At 43.3% G+C, this 23,759-nt stretch overlaps 1 protein-coding gene across 1 annotated transcript in view; it reads right to left on the reverse strand.

Annotated features, from left to right (window-relative positions):
- LOC126249691 (uncharacterized) overlaps nucleotides 1–16,057 on the reverse strand; it is a 288,350-nt gene extending 272,293 nt beyond the window's left edge. The window contains exon 1 of the mRNA XM_049951370.1: nucleotides 15,913–16,057. The gene's annotated coding sequence lies outside the window, so the exon portion shown is untranslated. The remainder of the gene's footprint in view (nucleotides 1–15,912) is intronic.
- Nucleotides 16,058–23,759: the final 7,702 nt, after the last annotated feature.

A 23,759-nucleotide genomic window follows, 5' to 3' on the forward strand; every position in this document is an offset into this window, starting at 1 on the left:
GTCCTTCCATGCGTCTCCACGTGTATCTTTGCTGTGGTGGTCTCTGCTTCTCGGGCCCCACAACACGTCTTTTGTCCAGCTCTATCAGGGCAAGACACGTCTTGCTGCTTATTTCTGCAGCGCATAAAAAGTAGAACTACCGTCTCGAGTGCACGAGCAGAGCACACTGGTATCTCGGTAGCTACGCGATCAGCGCGGCGGATTACTAACAAGGGAACCTCCCCATCGCACCCCCCTCAGATTTAGTTACAAGTTGCCACAGTGGATAGGCCTTGAAAAACTGATCACAGATCAATTGAGAAAACAGGAAGAAGAAGTGTGTAACTGTGAAAAAATAAGCAAAATATACAAACTGAGTAGTCCATGGGCCACATAGGCAACATCATGGACTATGTGAGCTCAGGAGCGCCGTGGTCCCGTGGTAGCGTGAGCAGCTGCAGAACGAGAGGTCCTTGGTTCAAGTCTTCCCTCGAGTGAAAATTTTACTTTATTTTTGCATAGTTATTATCTGTCCGTTCGTTCATTGACGTCTCTGTTCACTGTAATAAGTTTAGTGTGTGTTTTGCGACCGCATCGCAAAACCGTGCGATTAGTAAGACGAAAGGACGTGCCTCTCCAATGGGAACCGAAAACATTTGATTCGATGTCATAGGTCAACCGATTCCTCCACAGGAAAACACATCTGATATATTCTATACGACACTGGTGACGGCATGTGCGTCACATGACAGGAATATGTTGTCGATCCACCTAACTTGTACACTTGGCGAATGGGTAAAAAGATTCTTCTACATTGCCCGATTTAGGTTTTCTTGTGGATGTGATAATCACTCCCAAAAAAGTGATGAAAACATAAGAGTTTGTCACATAAATTGAAAATAAAGAATTAAACTTTTCACTCGATGGAAGATTTGAACCAAGGACCTTTCGTTCCGCAGCTGCCCACGTTACCACGAGACCACAGCGCTCCTGCGTTTCCAGTGTCCTTCATGTTGCCTATCTTCCCACGAACTACTCAGTTTGTATATTTTGCTTATTTTTTCACAGTTCCACACAACTTCTTCCTGTTTTCTCGATTGATCTGTGTTCAGTTTTTCAAGGCCTATCCACTGTGCCAACTTATAACTAAATCTGAGGGGGGTGCGATGGGGAGGTTCCCTTGTAAGCGAAAGGACCCGGGTTCGGTTCCCGGCCGGGTGATATATTTTCTCACCCTAGGGGCTGGGTGTTGTGTTGTCCTTACTTTCGTACCGTCATACTTGACATTGCTCTTGAGATAGCTGAGTGGCCACGGCTCGAAAGCCAATAAATAAAACACCAGAATCTCTGCCGCGGGAGCGATGCGCCGCAAGTTCGACCGCGGCGACCGCCACATGCTGCAACACCACAGCAGTACAGACCGCACGAGGCGCTACTGCGCTCAGTAGGTATGTGCTCCCAGCTGCGAGTCCCCGATCAGTCGGGCCCGTGTAATGAGCAGTATCTCCGGTTTCACGCGGCCAGCGCTGCGATGCTCGTAACTGCCGACAGCACGCTTTCCCGGCTCTCCCCCACAGCTTTCCTCTCTAGCGACGGACATCGACAAGCTTTACGAACACAGTCCTCTCGGCGTGGAATATATCTCCGTTATCTGCATCTGCTTTCCACAAGTCAAAGTACAGTATGTGGCAGAGGCTACATAGCGTGCCTGTATCGTATTTCCAACTCCGTATTCCTGTCGTGGATCGTGTGCGGGAATGAAGACTGTCGACAGGTCTCCATTTAACTCTGAAGGGCTCTGAATTTCCCGTCATGCTCTCTTCTTCCACGAGACGAAGAAAGCAGATACCGGCGCCCAGGCAGATACAGTGTTCCCTGGGTTCCGGAAAGAGTTTGATACAGTTCCGCACTGCCGCCTAACGAAGTAAGTACGAGGGTACGTAATATCAGACCCGCTGTGTGACTGGACTGAAGAGTTTCTAGCAAAAAGAACACTAATGTCATTCTGAACGGAGAGAAACCTTCAAACGTAATAGTAACTTCGGACCTACCCAAAGGGGGTGTTACAGGACCATTACTTTTCATAAAACACGTAAATAACCTAGTGTATAACGTCGGAACTTGTATGAGGCTTTTCGCGGATGATGCTGTTGCATATAGAGAAGTCGCAAAGCTAGAACACTGCAGTTAAGTGCAGGAAGAAGTTCGACCTTTGGAACAGGGATTCGCAGCTGACCCGCAACGTAAATTGAACGTATCCCGCATAAATAGGACAACAGATCCATTATTATACGATTATATGGCTGCAGAACAATCACTGGAAGCAGTCATATCCATATAATATGTAGACGTATGCGTAAGTAGCGATTTGAAGCCGGCCGGGGTGGCCGAGCGGTTCCAGTCGCTACAGTCTGGAACAGCGCGCCCGTACGGTCGCAGGTTCGAATCCTGCCTCGGGCATAGAAGTGTGTGATGTCCTTAGGTTAGTTAGGTTTAACTAGTTCTAAGTTCTAGGGGACTGATGACCTCAGATGTTAAGTCCCATAGTGCTCAGAGCCATTTGAGCAATTTGAAGTTGAAACACCACATAAAACTACTCGCAGGTAAGGCAGATGCCAGATTTATGTAAAGTTTTTTTTTAATTATCACTACCAGTCAAACTTTGTCAACTATTTTATTATTTGTTTATTTTGCTACATGTTTCGAGGGAATACCTCATCTTCAGGCTAAATGGCATTAGAAAAACAATTTCACGGTAAGATTATACTGATGTTACATAGTATTTTCATAGATGTTGTGGTTATCCTGTGGAAAAAGAGGAAACTTAGTAAGAGGCGATATCACTTTGGAAGCTGGACTGATGTTTGCATGAAAATGTTTTGTAACAGTCACTCACTTTGTTCTTGTGGCGTGGCAGTCTCGTTGTGATAAACTGCGGTGTTTGTATTTCCGTGCCTCTCTTGGAAATACCGCAGCTCATCGCAACGAGACTGTCACGCGAGAACAAAGTGACTTACAAAACATTTTTATGCAAACATCAGTCCAGCTTCCAAAGTGACATCGCCTTTAATTCCCCTATTCTTCCAGAGGATAACCACAGCATTTATGAAAAGACTATGTAACATCTGTATAAAGTTATCGTGAAATTGTTTTTGTAATGCCATGTAGCCTGAAGATGAGGTATTTCCTCGAAACATGTAGCAAAATAAATACAATAGTTAACAAGTTTGTTACTGATAGCGGTAACTTTTCTAAAAAAAAATTTACATATTTCTTGAGACAGTCACGGTCGAAAAATAGTCGAAATGACTTCAAATTCTTAGATGCCACATTTATTAGGAAATTTAGTCCACATACAAAGAAGGTTGCTTATAAAACCTTCGTTTGACCAGTACTTTAGTATTTGCTCGTCAATGAGATCTGTACTAGATAGTATTGACTGAGGAACTGAAGTTCCAAGAAAGAGCAGTGTCTTTCGTTACATGTTCATCTAGTAAGCGCGGAAGCGTTAACGATATGCTCAGCCAACACCAGTGGCAGACGCTGCAGGGGCGTTCTGCATCAGGATGTGGTTTACTGTTCAAATTCCGGGAGCTTAATTTCCTACAACAATCAACCAATATATTTCTTCTTCCTGCGTTTATCTCGCGAGAAGATCATGAAGGTAACACGGCAAGTTTACCAGCAACCGTTCTTCCCCCGATCCATTCACGACTAATAGTGAAAGAGGGAAGCGAGTGGTTCACAAAGTACCCTCCGCCACATACCATAAGGTGGCTACCGGAGTATGAACATATATTCACGAAATATATATATATATATATATATATATATATATATATATATATATATATATACAGAAAAAATTATAGGAGTAGGACAGTGTGTGTGGTTCGATGTAATGTTCCTTCGGACAGACACTGTACTACCGAATTTCATGCCAAAAACGGCAATCTGGAGAGCAAAAACAATGTCTCTCTCTGTGCGGGAATCATTAGATTCGCATGCAAGAACCACGGGGAGGACACATCAGCACATACGGCAGTTTGGGACTGGCCGTGAGTCGTGCACAGGCAGCCAAAGTGGTTAAGGCAACCGCTCGCGTAAAGCGGGAAATCCGGATTCGACTCCCGGTCCAGCAGAAATTTACATGTTGTTGTTTTTGTTGTTGTGGTGGTGGTAGTGGTCTTCGGTCCTGAGACTGGTTTGATGCAACTCTCCATGCTACTCTATCCTGTGCAAGTTGCTTCATCTCCCAGTACCTACTGCAGCCTACATCCTTCTGCATCTGCTAAGTGTACTCATCTCTTGGTCTCCCACTACGATTTTTACCCTCCACGCTGCCCTCCAGTACTAAAGTGGTGATCCCTTGATGCCTCAGAATATGTCCTACCAACCGATTCCTTCTTCTAGTCAAGTTGTGCCACAAGCTCCTCTTCTCCCCAATCCTATTCGACACCTCATTAGTTATGATCTACCCATCTAACCTTCAGCATTCTTCTGTAGCACCACATTTCGAAAGCTTCTATTCGCTTCTTGTCCAAACTAGTTATCGTCCACGTTTCACTTCCATACATGGCTACACTCCATACAAATATTTTCAGAAACGACTTCCTGACGCTTAAATCTACACTCGATGTTAACAAATTTCTCCTCTTCAGAAACGCTTTCCTTGCCATTGCCAGTCTACATTTTATATCCTCTCTACTTCGACCATCATCCGTTATTTTGCTCCCCAAATAGCAAAACTCATTTACTACTTTAAGTGTCTCATATCCTAATCTAATTTCCTCAGCATCACCCGACTTAATTCGACTACATTCCATTATCCTCGTTTTGCTTTTGTTGATGTTCATCTTATACCCTCCTTTCAAGACACTGTCCATTCCGTTCAACTGCTCTTCCAAGTCCTTTGCTCTTTCTGACAGAACTAAAATGTCATCGGAGAACCTCCAAGTTTTTATATCTTCTCCATGGATTTTAATACCTACTCCGAATTTTTCTTTTGTTTCCTTCACTGCTTGCTCAATATACAGATTGAATAACATCGGGGAGAGACTACAACCCTGTCTCACTCCTTTCCCAACCACTGCTTCCCTTTCATGCCCCTCGACTCTTACAACTGCCATCTGGTTTATGTACAAATTGTAAATAGCCTTCCGCTCCCTGTATGTTACCCCTGCCACCTTCAGAATTTGAAAGAGTATTCCTGTCAACATTGTCAAAAGATTTCTCTAAATCTACAAATGCTATAAACGTAGGTTTGCCTTTTCTTAATCTAGCTTCTAAGAGAAGTCGTAGGGTCAGTATTGCCTCAAGCGTTCCAATATTTCTACGAAATCCAAACTGATCTTCCTCGAGGTCGGCTTCTACCAGTTTTTCCATTCGTCTGCGAAGAATTCGCATTAGTATTTTGCAGCCGTGACTTATTGAACTGATAGTTCAGTAATTTTCACATGTCACAACTGAAATTTTCATATGTTACTAGTATGTCGTATACTCCGCGCACAGTCGTGTTCGTAATTTGCAAATACATTTCAGAAAGAAAGAATTGTCTCGTCTCTGAGCGTCCGTATCTGAACTGTAACAGTCAGCCTTCTATGACGCATAACATCTACCTTTTAGCGTCTTCGACTCCACTTATTGACTATTTTTGTGTTGCTCTCGCGTTGAGCAAAAGTAGTTAAATCACGCCTCTCTTCACAAACTCATTACTCCTCTCTTAACTCATTAGATACCGGATTATATGCATTTGCATATTTGGCTCCTTTTCACCGGTTATGGCATGTTTTAACTAAAAACTAGTGACGATGCATATTTTCGCTCTATGTTTACAACATTTTAAAAATTTAGACGGGCGGTCTCTAGCTCGATCTAGTTTTGATGTGTCAGGGATTGACCGCGACCTAGAACTGCGTGCAATCGCTAACAGAGAGGCCACTACCTAGCGAAACCATTACAGAACAGGAACAGGCAGACAGAGTCAATGCTCCTGTGCCCGCGCTCCCGCTTAATCCCCTCCGCTGTCACGCCGTACGCGTCGGCAACAAACTACGCAAGCTTTTAGTCGCACTTCCATTGTTTCACTTTATCTTTCTATTTACTTATACACAACTGAACGTGTGTACGACGTGTAGTGTGCAACGTGTTGTGGGCCATGCCGCCCGAAAAAAGAAACGACGTTTCGTGGATAGGTGACCATCCTGGAACATTTACACGTTTTATATTGTCGAGTTTGCGAGAAAAACGTTTAGTCCAAAAAAAGTTTCAAATAGATCAGCATGTCAAGAAAAGTCTTCATATCGGAGGAGTGCACAAGAAAGGACCACGACAACTCCTGACAACAGCAAGTTGCAGTAGCAGGGATTTGTCGAAAGGTAACCAAAAAAGTCGGTTTGACATGTATCTGTGTGAAGCACTCATTGCAAGCAATATTCCTCTTCACAAACTTACAAACCCTATCCTCAAAGGCTTCCTGCACATATATTACTTAGATCAAAATATACTAGATGAATCAATATTGCGTAAAAATTACACACCGACAATTTACGTAAATGTTCTGGAAGAAATACGCAGTGAACTCAAGGACAGCATTATCTGAACACCTGTGGCCGTTACATTGCAAATTTAATTGTTGGTGCCTTAAAAGAAGAGCCTTCTTCCTATTTAGTGGCCTGCAAACAACTTGAAAAAGTGTATCATTCTACGATCGCCAGATTTGTGAATGAGGGTATTAGAAAAATATTGCCAGAATCTTCTGCAAGAGGAACGGGTGTTTGTGTTTTTTTTCAGATGTTGCTCCCTATATGATCAAAGCAGGAAAAGCCCTCCGGGTATTTTATCTCAATTTGATTCATGTGACGTCCTTTGCTCATGGAATGCATCGCCTTGCTGAAGTACATTCCACGTTTGTGAATGTAAATACGCTGATTTCATTCACAAAGAAAGTGTTTCTAAAGGCTCCTGTTCGCATCAAGACTTATAGAGAAAAACCGCTAAATGCGCCTTTACCTTCCAAACCAGTGGTAACTCTTTGCGGTACGTGGGTCGAAGCTGTGTTATTTTACAATGAACATTTCGAGGCCATTAGAGGGGTAGTAAACGACTTCGATAGTGCAAAGGCTTTGGCAGTCTGCCAGTGCAAGGAAGCCACTAATGGCCGGCCGAGATGGCCGAGCGGTTCTAGGCGCTTCATTCCGGAACCGCGCGACTTCTACGGTCGCAGGTTCGAATCCTGCCTCGGGCATGGATGTGTGTGATGTCCTTAGTTTACTTAGGTTTAAGTAGTTCTAAGCTCTAGGGGACTGATGACCTCAGATGTTAAGCCCCATAGTGCTCAGAGCCATTTGAACTATTTGAAGCTTTCAATGATTCCGGTATTAAAAAAGACATTGCTGTGATGAACACTTATTTTTCCCATATATCTACAAATATTAAAAAGCTTGAAAATCACGATTCGGCGTTGAATGAATCTGTTCAGTTAATGAATAGAATGACTCTGGTGAACTCCTCATTGCCAGAGGCATTCCCAGGAAAACTTGAAAGTTTGTAAACATTTTAAACAATAACCCAGGTTTTGAACCCTTGTGCCAAACAGTTTTATTAATGGGACAGGTGAACTTTTACCAGAAACATGAAGTGCCAACATAGCAGCCAAATTCAAATGCTGCCCAGTTACCTCAGCTGATGTAGAACGGTCCTTTTCTGCTTATAAAAATGTTTCGGGTGATCGAAGACACAGTCGTACTACCGAACATTTGAAACAGTACTTGGTCGTTTATGTTTACAATAGTATAAAAATGTAAAATAAATTGTAAATGGTGCTTTGATCCAATAGTATTAATTGAAAGTTAATGCGTTCAAAACAATCATGATTGTATGTTTTTTAAATAAAATATTACCGAGTTTTTGAGTGTGCCCCTCTGCGTGCGATATATCTCGAAGTTGGTCCTGTAGCTGAGACTGACTCGCATCGCATCCGCTTGTTACCGACAACAATAACAAAGAAAGAATAATTCTTTAAACACCGTATTGCCTCCCCATTTTGCGAAATTTTTAAAAATAATCCCAGAAAGACCCCCTTCCTACCCTCTACCAGAAAGTATTCAGAAAATCAGAGTTCCGATTTTTCGCGTGGCCGGCGCTCTTCCTCGTAACTGATATGCACAGGTTCGACTTTCAGATGTAATGCACGCAGTAACTACCATGTTTTTTATTATTTGATCTTGCACACTGCGACACTTTTCATGCATTTTTACGTATGTTTCATGCTAGTTGCATACATATTTTAAGGTTTTTATGATGCATATAATCCGGTCTCTACTTATTAAATAATGGTCCCGCAATGACACGACAGTATTCTGAAACATTTTGCACGAGATTTCTGTAGGCAATTATTATTCCTTTGAAACCAAATCTGCTACATTCCGGTTTAAATTAGATCTCCATAATCCGTGGACAGCCTACACACATGGTGTTTCACAATTCCAATCCAGTTTTCTAGGGGGTTGTAGAGGGAACTTCGTAGATAAAGCTTTGGTATGGAACCGATGTTCAGAAACGTGTCGTTTGGATATAAATCGCTTTAAAATTTCCCCTCATCAGCATAAGCACACAAACTGAGAAGAGGGCGCCATCGCCAGTCCCTACTGTAGTAACATCACATACCATTTTCGTCTAATTACAACAACGGCTGCGAGAAACTGACACGTTCGCAAATAAGAGCGTTGACTGTGGTACTTCACAGATGCGCCGCACTCTAACCTTTGAATGACGTCCTCCGTCACGCAGAAGAGAACCTGACGAGTACACGAAACATTCCCCGTGCTATGGGCTACTGTAGAATACACGGGTCACAGCTCATTATCTCCGCTTTTTGCGATCCGTGAAGCGGGAGATTTCAACGTAATCCGACCTTCATAGGAATTGTGAAACACACTTTATATCTCGAGAATAGTCACGGCCACATCATATCTGCAAGGCACGCCCTATGCTACTTCTGCTCCTAACCATCTCCACACAGAGAACGACTGAGTTCTGTTTGCTAGGAAGTCTTCATATCATTCCGATTCGCGGTCTGATAATCCACCAACACGGAAGCGAATAATTCCAGAGGTAACATTCCTAAAGTCATGCAACATAATACCCAAAAGTGTCATGTGTGCCCAGTTTTCTGTGGACGCTCTCTCAGTACTAACATTAAACTATCCCGAACGACTGAATTAGACCAGTCACCACTGAAGTTCCTAGTCTCGCGAACATGCCCGGGACATTCAAAGCTTCACGGGCAGCTAAGATCAGTAGGTGATTAATCAAATTACACTGTAGGAAATACTGCAACCAGCCACGGGAAAAGCTTACAACTGCCTAGAATTCCAGCAGACGAAAACATCTGCGGTATTCTCCAAGCAAAATGGATAACATGATGATTAATCAGTCTTTTGAAACTGCATCCGCTTGTCACTGTGACTTCAGAAAAATGGTGGTCCAAGTACAGGTATGGGAAACTGCAGGATCATAAGGGGCTGTGATGCTGCTGACCCACCGCTCTCAGAACAGTCTCCGATAAATTTAAACATGCTTGCACAACCAGGTTGCTGTTCATTCGAAACAGATGTTTCTTCATAAGGACAGCTCTTCGTGAATCGACAATTCTGAAACGGCCATGTAAACTCCAATTAAATCTTGATATTCGACAGTCTGCACATTACTTCAGGCAAAATAAAGCAATGCTATTAAACCTTAACTTTTACTTGTTTATTCCTCCTGGCAAGATTGGAACCTTCAGGTCCGCTCTTACATTTAACCAAACATCCAGAGTAAGCTAACATTACAATGTGTTTATTGCATGGAAGGAAGACAATATGTAGTTAACAGGTGTTAACAGTACTGACCAAAAGGAAAAGAACAACGAATCAGGAATTTAATTTGGCAAGTGATCCTTAGACGCCCCATCCGAGAAGAGAAAAATAGTAGTATGCATATGGTAATGAATTTATGGTATTTCAGAAATGTCAATCTAAGTTTGTATTAAGTAATTTACTCGTTACTTTCTTTCCTAATGGAAGTAATGACATCTAACAAATGCACAGCAGTAGTACATAATTAAGTTTTGAGACTAAATTAATTAGTCTGAAGAAAAAGAAATAATAGGGTAAGATCAGCAGATATATATATGATTGAAAGGCGCTACGAAGTTAGAAATGACCTGGGAAAACATCAGGTCTAACAGATTACGCCACCTGTACACTCGATATGTACGGACCCAACATTACAATACCCCAATAAAATCTGAGTGTTAAGAGTCCAGTTTATGTGGTTCATATCGCTTTACTGCAGAATTCTGTAATACAAGAATTATCGCATTTTTATGGGTACTCAGAATACTGCGCCAGGAGCTAAGTACTAAATACCTGTACATGAACAAGCAAGATAAGGGCTTTATGTCTCTTCCCTGCCACGATAAGGTCATTCGGACTTCTATGAAAACCTCCATTCATAAGTTATGAGAAGGGGAAATGCAGGAAGAAGAGAATTAACGTAATACTTTCTTGAGAGCGTAGTAGTCAAGTACGGCTAACAATGCATAAAATGAATGTGTAAAGGTGTTATCAGGCTCGTCGAGTACTTATTGTGTAGCCGAGCTATGCTGCTGGGCACGGAATCTTAGCGACTCTACCTAGCCGACCAGAGCAGCAGCTAGTAATCCATAATGACCACCAACGCGAGTTCTGTTTATAGTAGACCGTTTTCCTCCACCATTTCTACGAATTCTAGACACTTATTCCTATTTCTCCGTCGTGAAATTCAGCACTTAAGCTGTAACTGTGGAAAAGTCTAGATTTCAGATAGTCACTATAGTGGCACGAGCAACAGAATTCTAACCACCTAACTGTTGCATCACGCAGGGGCTAAGCTTCTGTAAAAAGTGCTATTTCAACGAGGAGAAAGTTCACAAATTTACCACTCAGACGACCCAACACACAAGTAATACTGTTTTATTGAATAATCCTGACTGGAAATTACCTCTTCACTAATGAGAAAATTTACACAGTAGGGAAAAAATTAAGGCCGAGCAAGGTATTGGTTCTTCAAATATGTCTACACAGAACAAACATTTCCTTGATAATTGCAAAATTATTTATCGAACTTTCTGATTACACAATACACATTATTAAGAGTTGCGATTAGAAACGTCAACACATTCTTATCAGGGCTATTCAACGTGAGGAAGCGCAGAAATATGGCGCTCGTGTGGGGCGTTCCAAGGCCACATTCCTCTGGAAGGAGTCCCGCTGGGCCAATGGCACCATTCACGTTCACAAAAACTGGCCAAGGGGCACAGGGAGGATTATCTGCCGGAAGGACAAGCGTCAGCTTTCCTCCAGAAACGTAGTCCTGGGCCTCATATCGTCTAACGACACGTTTTACGAGGAACACTTCCGTTATGTAGACAAGACTTGCCTACAGCCTTGCCTTACGAGCAATCTGTTACAGTTCTAACTAACGATCAAGAACAGGAGCCAAGCTAATTCGTCCTGAGTAAATTCTCCTGTCACTGCGCTATGTAGGTCAGAGTGCCTTTCGGGAAATAGCTGTTTCAGTGAGTGAAGGCAATGCAATAATGTTCATAACGGTCAGGGGTCAAGCTAAACTCAATATTCTCTTAAGAGTTTGGCTTAGGACAGGGAATTCCATTAGGCTTCCTTTACACGTAAAATATAAGGTCTCAAATGGGCCGGGAAAACCGGTTCGTAGCTGTGAAGCAGACAGGGGCGAACAACCGGCCTGCAATGTGATATTGCAAGGGCGAAGGATTTTCCACCAACAGTAATGGCCAATATCCGTCAACTTCCGGCGGACGTACGATTTGTAGATATTTAGCATAACAATTCCTCGACATCTTTTCCTACTTCTTTGTGGCACCGCCCTCATTAGGCGATTTTATTGTGGGTAAATGCAAGGTAACGACCACAACAAATAAGAATAATCCGATATTATTCTATTACAAATTTAGTGGCGAACTTCTGGAGGTCACACTTCGTTTAAATATCGAGGTGTAATAAGACGTGTCATGTACGTGAAATTAGTGTTAGGGAAGGTGAATATAGAACTGATTTGTTGGACGAGTTCTCGGAAACGCACTGTGCGATTGTATAAGAAAACCGAATGCAAAATTACCGAATAAGAGTATTGCTCAGGCGGCCAGAGCCTTTATAAAGGGCATTGCAGCAGACTGGAAATTAATTCAGAGACACTGTTGGACTTTTAACAGCCTACATGACGAAATATGATTGGGAACCGAGGAGAAAGGTGACGTTTTTCTCGCGAAACTGTTGGGGAAATTTACACAATCGGCATTCGAGGCAGACAGTTCTGGAGCTTTCGTCATATCGTGCATACGCGCCATAAGAATAAGAAATTAAGGAGGCTTTTTGAGGTAGACAGACAGTGACTTCCCAGGCTCTATACGCCAACTAAACATGCCGCAGTCGTTCATACTGACGTAGGCACTCCGCCATACACTTCCACACCCACCCACGATTCTTCATCTATCTTCTGTTCCTTTCAAAGTTCGTCTGATCCGAAATTATCCTTACCTGACTTTTTGTACAGTCCTCCCTTTCTCCTCTTCTCTCCATTTTAACTTTCATTCCTTCTTCTACTAAATTATCTTTGTCTCTTAAGCACAAGCTTTCTCAGTCTCTTCAGTTTGTACCTTTATCGGGCTTCTTTTCAATACAATGACAGTAAACAGGATGTATCAAAATTTAGTTAGGTCTTCAGTTTTTGATACGACCTGGCAACAAATATATCCGATACAACAACGGCTTTATTTTCTGTCACCTGGTAGTCAACATTTTGTAGGCGGTATCTACCAAATCAGTGTAATCCTTTACATTTATTATTTGCCTTCCATTAACTAGTAGACTGTGGCGACTGTATTTTAACACTAACACTTAACTACTGTTTTTGGTTGATCTACATAGTAAATCGAACTGTTGGTAACAATCTCGCCTCCTTAGCTGAGTGGTTAGCCCTTTTGACATGTGCAGTGGGCCTGGGTTCGATTCCCGGCGAAGCCTGAAATTATCTCCGCTCTGGGACTAGGTGTGTTATTTCATCACCATCGATACGCAAGTCGGCCTACGTAGCGTCATCTGAAATGACTATCAGCTCGGCGTCCAAACTTCCCCACGTGAGGTCTCCTGGCCATCAATGCCATACGATTGTTTCATTTAAGAAGAAAAACGCGAAGCTCAAACAACTCAATACTGCATGTAGTTATAATTACCTATTAACGTCCTTATCTAACCTCCACGAAGGTTGTTCTAAAATTCTTGGCGTTGTGGGTGCAGGACTTGAAAAAAAGTGTATTCATTTTGTGCACATGAGTAAATACTGATCCTTGAGAGCTGTAAGGTTTTCAGGGGTTTATTTAATAGCAATAGCCGACTTTAACGATTTCATTAAAACGAGTTAAACACCGCACAACGTGTACCGCGATCTTACGCGCAATTTGCATTCTATTCTGCGCGTTTCCGTTGTAAGTACAGAAAAAATCAATTTGGAGTTCGTAGATGGTGCTACAACAAAATCTTCCGGAAAGCCGTCAAAGTGCAAAAGTGACAGCAACTTCAGATTTCTTAGTAACCCCTGGAATCGTGGACACCACAGGTGCAGATGATGAAACCAGATCGTTGACTGTCACTGAGACGAAAGCCAAAGCCTGTTGCCATCTTTTCAGACATATGGAAACACAAAGAATGCAATGGGGCGGGGGGGGGGGGGGGCAGGAGGGGAGAAACAGTATTATAATGATCCAGGTATCAGCAGAGAGAGGGAGAACATTATTTTTTCACGATACTCTTAGTCCACCACAAGAAACAATTCTTTTATTCTTATATACCCAGAGCAGCAGTCATCCGTCCGAATAATGCTTTTAGCATGAAAAAGCTTATTAGATATGACGTACAGGGTTCAACGAGAAATCAAACCATGCAGCATGTTTTATAAAACAAAGCCTTTTCAGCAGCGCAAGTCACCGATACTTTAAATGGAAGTTAAAGCTTGTAAGCAGGTCTTTGAATTATTAGGCTGGCGCTGCGTTACCTAATCTCCGCTACTTCTACACCGCTTTAGGCATTAGTCTAAAAGATCTCTACTCCGACCATCTAACTCGGAGAGAGCAGTTTCTATGTTCGTGGCCTAGATTGATTGTAAATCTACTGCGCATAAATAGACTGAGATAGTCGCTGATCTGAGGATTTGTGATCAATACCTGAAAAATATCAATCGCCAAGTATCTAGTTCTATGCTGCAGTAGCTATGGTATTCAAAGTGAAACCACCACATGAAACTAGTAAGGCAGTCAGATATCAGATCCATTGGAAGAATCTGAAGAAAATTTTATTTTCCCCCGCGAACGAGACAGCTTACAGAATCAGGCAGGGAGCGATGTTTCTTAGCAGCGCCTATTAGCATACGGAGGCACCCTTTGACACAAATATTATGCGATTTACGAAATCAACAGTGACTGACATGTAACCGCTGCTCCTAGGCTAACACGGAATATCAAAATTTTTGCTAAACTGAACTGCTTAAGACTAGCTAAAACCTTATGACCTTACTTGTATCCTCCTTAGCCTAATGAATGGAAAACTTGCTGTATAATCCACCACAGAGACGAGAGACTGATCGGCCAAATCATTTAACTCGCGTAATTTGGCAAATTCTCGAAAGCCAAGTTAGATTTATTGCATGTCCTACGACGTCCCAACAGAAGTTTTTCCAGAGTCACGTTGATCGATTCGCCTCCTTTTAGCCCAAGCATCTTACGCATGAGAGCATCAATATCACGATAAGGTGTTAAAAGTCCGTTACTTTCAAGTTCTGTAAATTACTCAGAGCAACTTGCTACGAAAAGCATATGAACCTTTGCTTTCCGGACACAGGCCGTACGTGACGAAACTCCAATGAAACACACACACACACACACACACACACACACACACACACAGGTACGGCTTTAAAAATTTCTCCAGTGTTCACATCCGAAATATAGCTATTTTTTTCTGCTCTCAGAACAGAGAGCGGGGTCTGCGGAAAGCAACAGGTGAGCTCTTTACAGTGCCATCTCTCCAGTAAAACATTCTTTTAGACAAGTAAAGGTTTACAATCCGCTCACAGAATTATAAAATGCAACACATATCAGTTTACGAAAACTGTATGAAGAATTTGCTGTTGCTAATTGGGATTACATAGATACAAAATCTGCTCATGTATTCCACAAAAGAACACAACTTTCATTAAAATAATTTGACATCGTCTACACTATAGGACGCGGGTCTGAAAGTTATAATTTCAAAAAGAAGAAAAAGAAAACACGTGGAAAAATGGCTATTTGGGTCCGTTGAGAAGTTCAAAATATTGCATGAACTTGTTGCATGAACTAAATATCGATTCGTTTAGTGAGAAGGCACCAATATTTATTATGGGATAACTGTCTAGCAAGTCGTCATCAGTATCCCATAAGTAATTGGTTCTGTCAAGCAAACTAGTTCGTCTAATTTCTTAAAAACTGTTTTAATAATAATCACAGTTTAAAGAAAGGACAATTTTTTTCCTCTTATCCTACACTCACACATATAGTTCTTTATTTAAATGAAAAGAGCGGTTGATTACGCACTTAACATACTCCATTTAAGCTTATCGGAACATACAAGCGTACAGCGATTAAAGATTAATGCAGTTTGCTGCGTTGCTGTCAGGGGCTCTAACAACAAAAAGAGAGCCCGGCAGTGATGACACACGCGCGTGGTCTATGAACTTTGGAATGCCGGCAGATGTTTGTGTGCTATGCAACAAAAAAGCGAGTAGTCTCGAGAGCGACACCAACAGCTGTGCAAGAGAATGTTTGCAGGCGACGCTCACCTGGTACGTCGGACGGATACATGGACGCTGAAGCAGCTGCTCGACACGAAATGTGGTACTCTGGAGCGAGGATACTACAAGGATGTTGCAAACACAGCGATGCAGGCGGCGGCCATCTTGGATCGCGTACAGCTGCGGTGGAGTCCAGCGGAATACTGTTAGCATGGCCGCGCTGGAGCGCTGGTGTTATGGGCCGGGACCCCCACCACCAGCCGCCTTTCCCAAGGCGACAATGCGGCGGCAGCGGCGGCGGTGCCCCAACAGTAGCAGGAGGTACGCACCGCTCATACGGAAACAATTTTTACTGCCTCACTCGTGCTTTATTAAACTGCAAGTAGGTTTGAAAAAGAAAAGTTTTGACAGTAGGCTGTCATCGTCAGATGCCTACGGTTCTTGCTGTTTTAAGCTACTTACATCCTCCGCAAACCATTTTACAGTGCATTGTGGAGCTTCGTACCGATAGATTTAAGAGGGGCAAGGGTGCGCACTTAAGATTTTATATTATTTAATATTATTTACATTATATATTATTTATTATTATAATATTATATTTATAAAAAAACCACTCCGTCTACAGGCCACAAGTGTCCCATCGGGATCATCCGACCGCCGTGTCATCCTCCGAGGAGGATGCGGATAGGAGGGGTGTGGGATCAGCACACCGCTCTCCCGATCGTTATGATGGTATTCTTGACCGAAGCCGCTACTATTCGGTTGACTAGCTCCTCAATTGGCATCACGAGGCTGAGTGCACCCCGAAAAATGGCAACAGTGCATGGCGGCCTGGATGGTCACCCATCCTAGTGCCGACCAAGCCCGAGAGCGCTAAACTTCGGTGATCTCACGGGAACCGGTGTAGCCACTGCGGCAAAGCCGTTGCCATATATTATTTATATATTATTTAATATTATAGGGTTTACTATTTTAGTGAAGGAGACTTCACGAATTACAATTAAATTTTAACTGGCATTTCATTGAACTATAATTCGCACTAAGTAAAAAATAATGCAAATGTGGCATCTTACCCGACTTTAGGATAAGAGCGCATTTCTAGTGGGGTAAATGTGCTCATCGTTGTTAAAAGAGAAAACATATGTGCCATTCAGTTATTCTTCTTTATTTCATGTATAGCGTACATAAAAATAATATACCTTGTTTCTGAGCATAATCTGTGGCCTGTGAACAAAAATCTGCAAAAATTTTCCAGCCGGAGGAAAACCTGTTGACCAGAGATCACAAATGAAGAATCCAGAACCTTCACACCAAGAGCAGGATTCATGCCACCACTCCTCGCACTTAAGACATTGAATCCAGCCTTGTGTTGGTGGACAGCTTGGACAGTGAAAAGTTTGTGGATTTTCCTTCGATGTATTGAAGTTTTGCTTTTCTTTCTTTTTTTCTTTTTTGCTTTATTTGAATCAAACAGTTTCCTCTTTTCTTTCTTTATTTCTTGTTCTGTTGAATGGGATTCCTGTTGCTTGTCGATTGCGTCCCAGATACTGTTTCTGACTTCTCCCCTTTCTTCTGTCTTTTTTAGTAATCTTTTCTTCTTGGCAAAGGAATTATTTCTTTTTGGGGAACTGAAGTATTTCGTGCTACTTATGGTTCATTTATAGATGTCTGTGAACTTTGGCTCTGGAGAGATCCAGCTTCAACAGTGGATGCATAATTAAATGTATCACTTTGTTCTATAACGGTCGAAGGCAGGAAATCATCTTCGAGGAATGTGTGACGGTCGATTTGGTAAATGCCGCATATCTTGAACGCTTTTTTTGCTTTCGTCTTAGTGGTCGTCTTTTGACGAGAGCTTCCAAACAGTTCAGCAATAAATTCTTGCGCAAATACATATGCAACGTGATTAGTCGCATTTTTGTGAATGAAAGTCCATCAGCGGCTTGAATAAGCAGCGATCCAGCGACTACAGTTTGTGGTTGCTGTGTCGAGAAATGGTAAGAACATGAATGCTACGGTCTGTGAACTAAAGAACAGCCTTCAGACACAAATGTGACGAGTGATTGTCCAGAATTGACAAGACTGGATTTTCTTGCGTCGGCTGTGTATGTTTCTCAAAATGTTATAGCCAAGTGAAATACATATCTCAGTTAATGTATCCCCCCTGCGGGTCCGGGGGTTAGAATAGGCCCGACGTATCCCTGCCTGTCGTAAGAGGCGACTAAAAAGTGTCTCACACTTTTCGGCCCCATGAGTTCAGGTCCCATCTTAAGGTTTGACCTGCCACTTTCCAAATTCTACAGAAGTGCGGGCCATATGGGGAAGGACGCCTTGTGTGGTGCATGAGTTATCCATACTGCCCTTAGATTCAATCTCCTGAACCTCTTGTCATGGCTTTGCATCTCCTCCTGCAATTCAACTATTTGGGCGAGGACACTTTCCGGTGTATGTCATCTTTTTCCATTGTCTCCTGTCCTCTTTCACCCTCATGACAATATTGGACTTCTCTATGCCCAATAACCAGCACTGTAGCCAGTCCGTGGTGGGGTCATCATGTACCTATTTCGTGGTAGCCCCCTGACAACACATGGATCGTACTGCTGATGCCTGAGCTGTAAACTCCCCACGTATGCCAAGGAGTAGATGCCTGTCTTCCTGGGGCGTCAGGACTCCCGGCAACGACCATCGTGCCAGTTGGCCTTTGCTGTGGCTGGATGGCGCCTGTGGGGAGAGCCCCTGATCGGAGTGGGTGGCATCAGGGCGGATGACCCGCAATGAATCAAACTAAGTCATGTCTTGCTGGTTACTGTACGGCGCCAGCAGTCTCTAAAAATGGCCAGATCGAGTACAATGCTGACAGATATGACCCTAAATCGTTTTCCTCTCTCGCTACACCAAGGGAGGAATGTAGGGCTACAGAAAGAAGAGAGCCATATTTACCTCGGTATTTAGTCTGTAGCAGAATGGGCGGGGACTTCTTTCTACCTACGAAGCCTCAATTTTTTGTTGAACATCATGAGGATAAGTTTGGGGAAGTGACAGCGCTGTCCAAGATGAGAAGCAGTGCAGTCTTGATTCCGATAGCATCCCCAGCCCAATCCCGGGCGTTATTCGCTTGTAACCGGCTGGGTGATATTCCTGTTTCTGTCACTCCGCCATAAAAGTCTCAACATGGTCCAGGGGATTATTTTTCATGGCGACCTCGTCTTGCAGTCTGACGACGAGATCCGTGCCAATCTAGAACGGCGGGGTGTTCATTTCATCCGGCGCGTTTACTGGGAACCCAAAGACAATAAGATTGCTACCGGTGCCTTCATCTTGGCCTTTGAGGGTGATTCATTGCCTGAAAAGGTCAAGTTGATAGTTTACCGCTCTGACATTAAACCATACGTCCCTCCCCCCATGCGGTGCTTTAGGTGCCAGAAATTCGGGTACATGTCTTCGTGCTGCACTTCCAGCGCCACATGTCGAGACTGCGGACGTCCACTGCATCCAGATACCCCCTGCGCCTCCTCCCACTTGTATCAACTGCGGAGAGCAGCATTCCCTCTGCTCGCCTGACTGCACAGTACTCCAAAAGGAGCGAAAAATCATTGAGTACAAGACCCTGGACCGCTTGACTCACCAAGAGGCTAACGTAAATTTGAACGATTACACCCCGTTTGGTTGACGTCCACATACGCTGCAGCTACATTACCATCGCCGTCACAAGTACCAGTCGTACCACACTCCATGCCACGAACGGTGGGACCTCTGGACCTCCAGAATACATCCACCCCCTTGGTAGTAGGGGAAAAATCTCCTTCCGTTACTGCATGGCAACCGCTACTAAACTTATCACCTGCAACGAGTGCACGGATTATTAGCAGCGGATTTCCCTCTACGGGAAGGATTTTGTCCATGGTTTTAGCACTAGACCATCACAGTTATAGGACTTCTGTCATCAGAGTGCGGCAGTACATTGATGCGACGTGTATTGCATCCCACCGAGGCCACTTTGAAAAGCTGTTGTGAAGTGGATGCGACGCTGTACTGTACTGTACTGTGTTCCGGGACAAGTTGCTGTCGTTGCACGCACATCGTCCATTTCCGGATACATGTTCATAGGACTTTATTCCTCCACTTCCAGTCAGGAATCCATCCCTGCAGTTTGTCGGTTTCATTAATTTTCACCCTGTGTAAGGCTATACCCAAACAAAAACTTTCAGAAAAGACTTCCTAAGACTTGGAAATATTTCTTCGTTTCGTGTTCGGAGAGAACGCAGTTTCGCGCTATTTCTCATTGTTGCAAGCGGTCGGGATCCTGGGTACAAATTATTAGATGCATAGCCTGATGAACTAGGGAAAGATTATTGGCGAACCTGGTTTTATTATCGGCACTGTTACAGTAATAAAAATGTCTTAATACTCGCGAGGTACGGTTAAAATTGTCCTGCTTCGACATCAGTGATAAATCCCCTGTAGAAGTTTAACTGCATCCTAAAAGATTCCGACGTACGGCCACCGGAGAACGTACACTGTTAACAATAAATATAACGCTACCATCTGCTTCTCTGCATCTTCCGCATAAATCTCCATAAAGGCAAAATCGGGGTAGCAGTTGAATGCACACATGAACATAAAAATAGATGAAGTTTCCAAGGAAACAAATACGGTTCACTAACGTTAATTAAATCTCGCCAAGCGCGCCTCTTTCCTGAAACACTATGTCCACGTTGGTAAAAGCTCAATGGTATAATACGAGGCCGCTGCCTTTCAATTACATGCTCACTCACTGAACCGCGACACGCGCCTACAAACACCGGAAAAAAATTGATCAGAAATCCACGCTCGTAGAAGTGAACCCACTTGAAAATTCTTAAAAGTGCACGAATAAGTTTCTCGACCACTATGAATTAGTCAAGTTTTGAATTCAGAACCCAATCACACTTTCAAACAGCATTCCTACCCACGACTTGGACTTCTCCCCGATTCCTCGATTTCGTTAGCTCCAAGCCACCCCCGAAATTTTTTAAAAAATTGAGGCTTTTCAACCACCCAGGCCCGCCACACAGAACGATTGGCTTTTTACTCGAATGCGCACAATTTCATTGGTCATTCCATTCCCCCGCTACCAGCACTCCTTTGGAAAAAGTATACAGTACACAGTCTCCCTCAAAAGTATTGTGTCTTGCCAGAACTTCTCACCATATTTTGTTAATGATCTTGGAAGTCGGTGGGAAGTCAAGGGAAGATCTCTAATCCCGAAACGAGCCTAGTAGGCTGCGATCATAACATTTAGTCTGTATTTTGTATCTTCCGTAAACGCGGTTTGCGCAGATTAAAGAAACCCAACACATCAGCTTTGGGCCTGAAAGGGAGCACCTCTGACTGATGGGGTTCGGGTAACTCCGCCGGGCGCCAGCCCTCGCACCGCTAACAGCCAAGATCATGTTCTGAAAGCTAGTTAGTATCCGAGCGTGATTCGGATTTCCCGCCCGAGTATCGAAAAGAGAGAACACGTCGGAGACACTCGGGTCCAGACGACAGCAGCGTCTGGCGCACTAATATATTGCAACTCGACGTTTGCAACCTGTCTCTCATTAGTCACTCAAGTCTTAGTTCTACATCTACATCTACATCTATACTCCGCGAGCCACCTTACGGTGTGTGGCGGAGGGTACTTATTGTACCACTATCTGATCCCCCCTTCCCTGTTCCATTCACGAATTGTGCGTGGGAAGAACGACTGCTTGTAAGTCTCCGTATTTGCTCTAATTTCTCGGATCTTTTCGTTGTGATCATTACGCGAGATATATGTGGGCGGTAGTAATATGTTGCCCATCTCTTCCCGGAATGTGCTCTCTCGTAATTTCGATAATAAACCTCTCCGTATTGCGTAACGCCTTTCTTGAAGTGTCCGCCACTGGAGCTTGTTCAGCATCTCCGTAACGCTCTCGCGCTGACTAAATGTCCCCATGACGAATCGCGCTGCTTTTCGCTGGATCATGTCTATCTCTTCTATCAATCCAACCTGGTAAGGGTCCCATACTGATGAGCAATACTCAAGAATCGGACGAACAAGCGTTTTGTAAGCTACTTCTTTCGTCGATGAGTCACATTTTCTTAGAATTCTTCCTATGAATCTCAACCTGGCGCCTGCTTTTCCCACTATTTGTTTTATGTGATCATTCCACTTCAGATCGCTTTGGATAGTAACTCCTAAGTATTTTACGGTCGTTCCCGCTTCCAATGATTTACCACCTATGGCATAATCGTACTGGAATGGATTTCTGCCCCTATGTATGCGCATTATATTACATTTATCTACGTTTAGGGAAAGCTGCCAGCTGTCGCACCATTCATTAATCCTCTGCAGGTCTTCCTGGAGTACGTACGAGTCTTCTGATGTTGCTACTTTCTTGTAGACAACCGTGTAATCTGCAAATAGCCTCACGGAGCTACCGATGTTGTCAACTAAGTCATTTATGTATATTGTAAACAATAAAGGTCCTATCACGCTTCCTTGCGGTACTCCCGAAATTACCTCTACATCTGCAGATTTTGAACCGTTAAGAATGACATGTTGTGTTCTTTCTTCTAGGAAATCCTGAATCCAATCACAAACCTGGTCCGATATTCCGTAAGCTCGTATTTTTTTCACTAAACGTAAGTGCGGAACCGTATCAAATGCCTTCCTGAAGTCCAGGAATACGGCATCAATCTGCTCGCCAGTGTCTACGGCACTGTGAATTTCTTGGGCAAATAGGGCGAGCTGAGTTTCACATGATCTCTGTTTGCGGAATCCATGTTGGTTATGATGAAGGAGATTTGTATTATCTAAGAACGTCATAATACGAGAACACAAAACATGTTCCATTATTCTACAACAGATTGACGTAAGCGAAATAGGCCTATAATTATTCGCATCTGATTTATGACCCTTCTTGAAAATGGGAACGACCTGGGCTTTCTTCCAGTCGCTAGGTACTTTACGTTCTTCCAGAGATCTACGATAAATTGCTGATAGAAAGGGGGCAAGTTCTTTAGCATAATCACTGTAGAATCTTATGGGTATCTCGTCTGGTCCGGATGCTTTTCCGCTACTAAGTGATAGCAGTTGTTTTTCAATTCCGATATCGTTTATTTCAACATTTTCCATTTTGGCGTCCGTGCGACGGCTGAAGTCAGGGACCGTGTTACGATTTTCCGCAGTGAAACAGTTTCGGAACACTGAATTCAGTATTTCTGCCTTTCTTTGGTCGTCCTCTGTTTCGGTGCCATCGTGGTCAACGAGTGACTGAATAGGGGATTTAGATCCGCTTACCGATTTTACATATGACCAAAACTTTTTAGGGTTCTTGTTTAGATTGTTTGCCAATGTTTTATGTTCGAATTCGTTGAATGCTTCTCTCATTGCTCTCTTTACGCTCTTTTTCGCTTCGTTCAGCTTTTCCTTATCAGCTATGATTCGACTACTCTTAAACCTATGATGAAGCTTTCTTTGTTTCCGTAGTACCTTTCGTACATGATTGTTATACCACGGTGGATCTTTCCCCTCGCTTTGGACCTTAGTCGGTACGAACTTATCTAAGGCGTACCATTGAAGAGCAAAGTTTAGACCTTGCATGATTTACGTTTGCGATTGGGTGTTTCTCCCTACTAACACATACCCACAAGCTACAACGTCGGAGAGCCCCTGCATATCAGCAATATTGACTGTACATGCCAGATGTTATCACAGCCGACCAACAGGCAACAACAGGGAAAAACTCGCACAGTAACGCACAAACTGCCTACACCACCCTTCTACACTGTGCATCCGGTATACGACCTATCGGACACTAACCGCTGACGAATTCAACTGTTATAGATACGCTGATGCTGACCGTGTAAACAACGCCGGTACCCAGATG

This window comes from Schistocerca nitens, chromosome 3, assembly GCF_023898315.1.
Source record: "Schistocerca nitens isolate TAMUIC-IGC-003100 chromosome 3, iqSchNite1.1, whole genome shotgun sequence".
In the NCBI taxonomy this organism is placed as follows: domain Eukaryota; kingdom Metazoa; phylum Arthropoda; class Insecta; order Orthoptera; family Acrididae; genus Schistocerca; species Schistocerca nitens.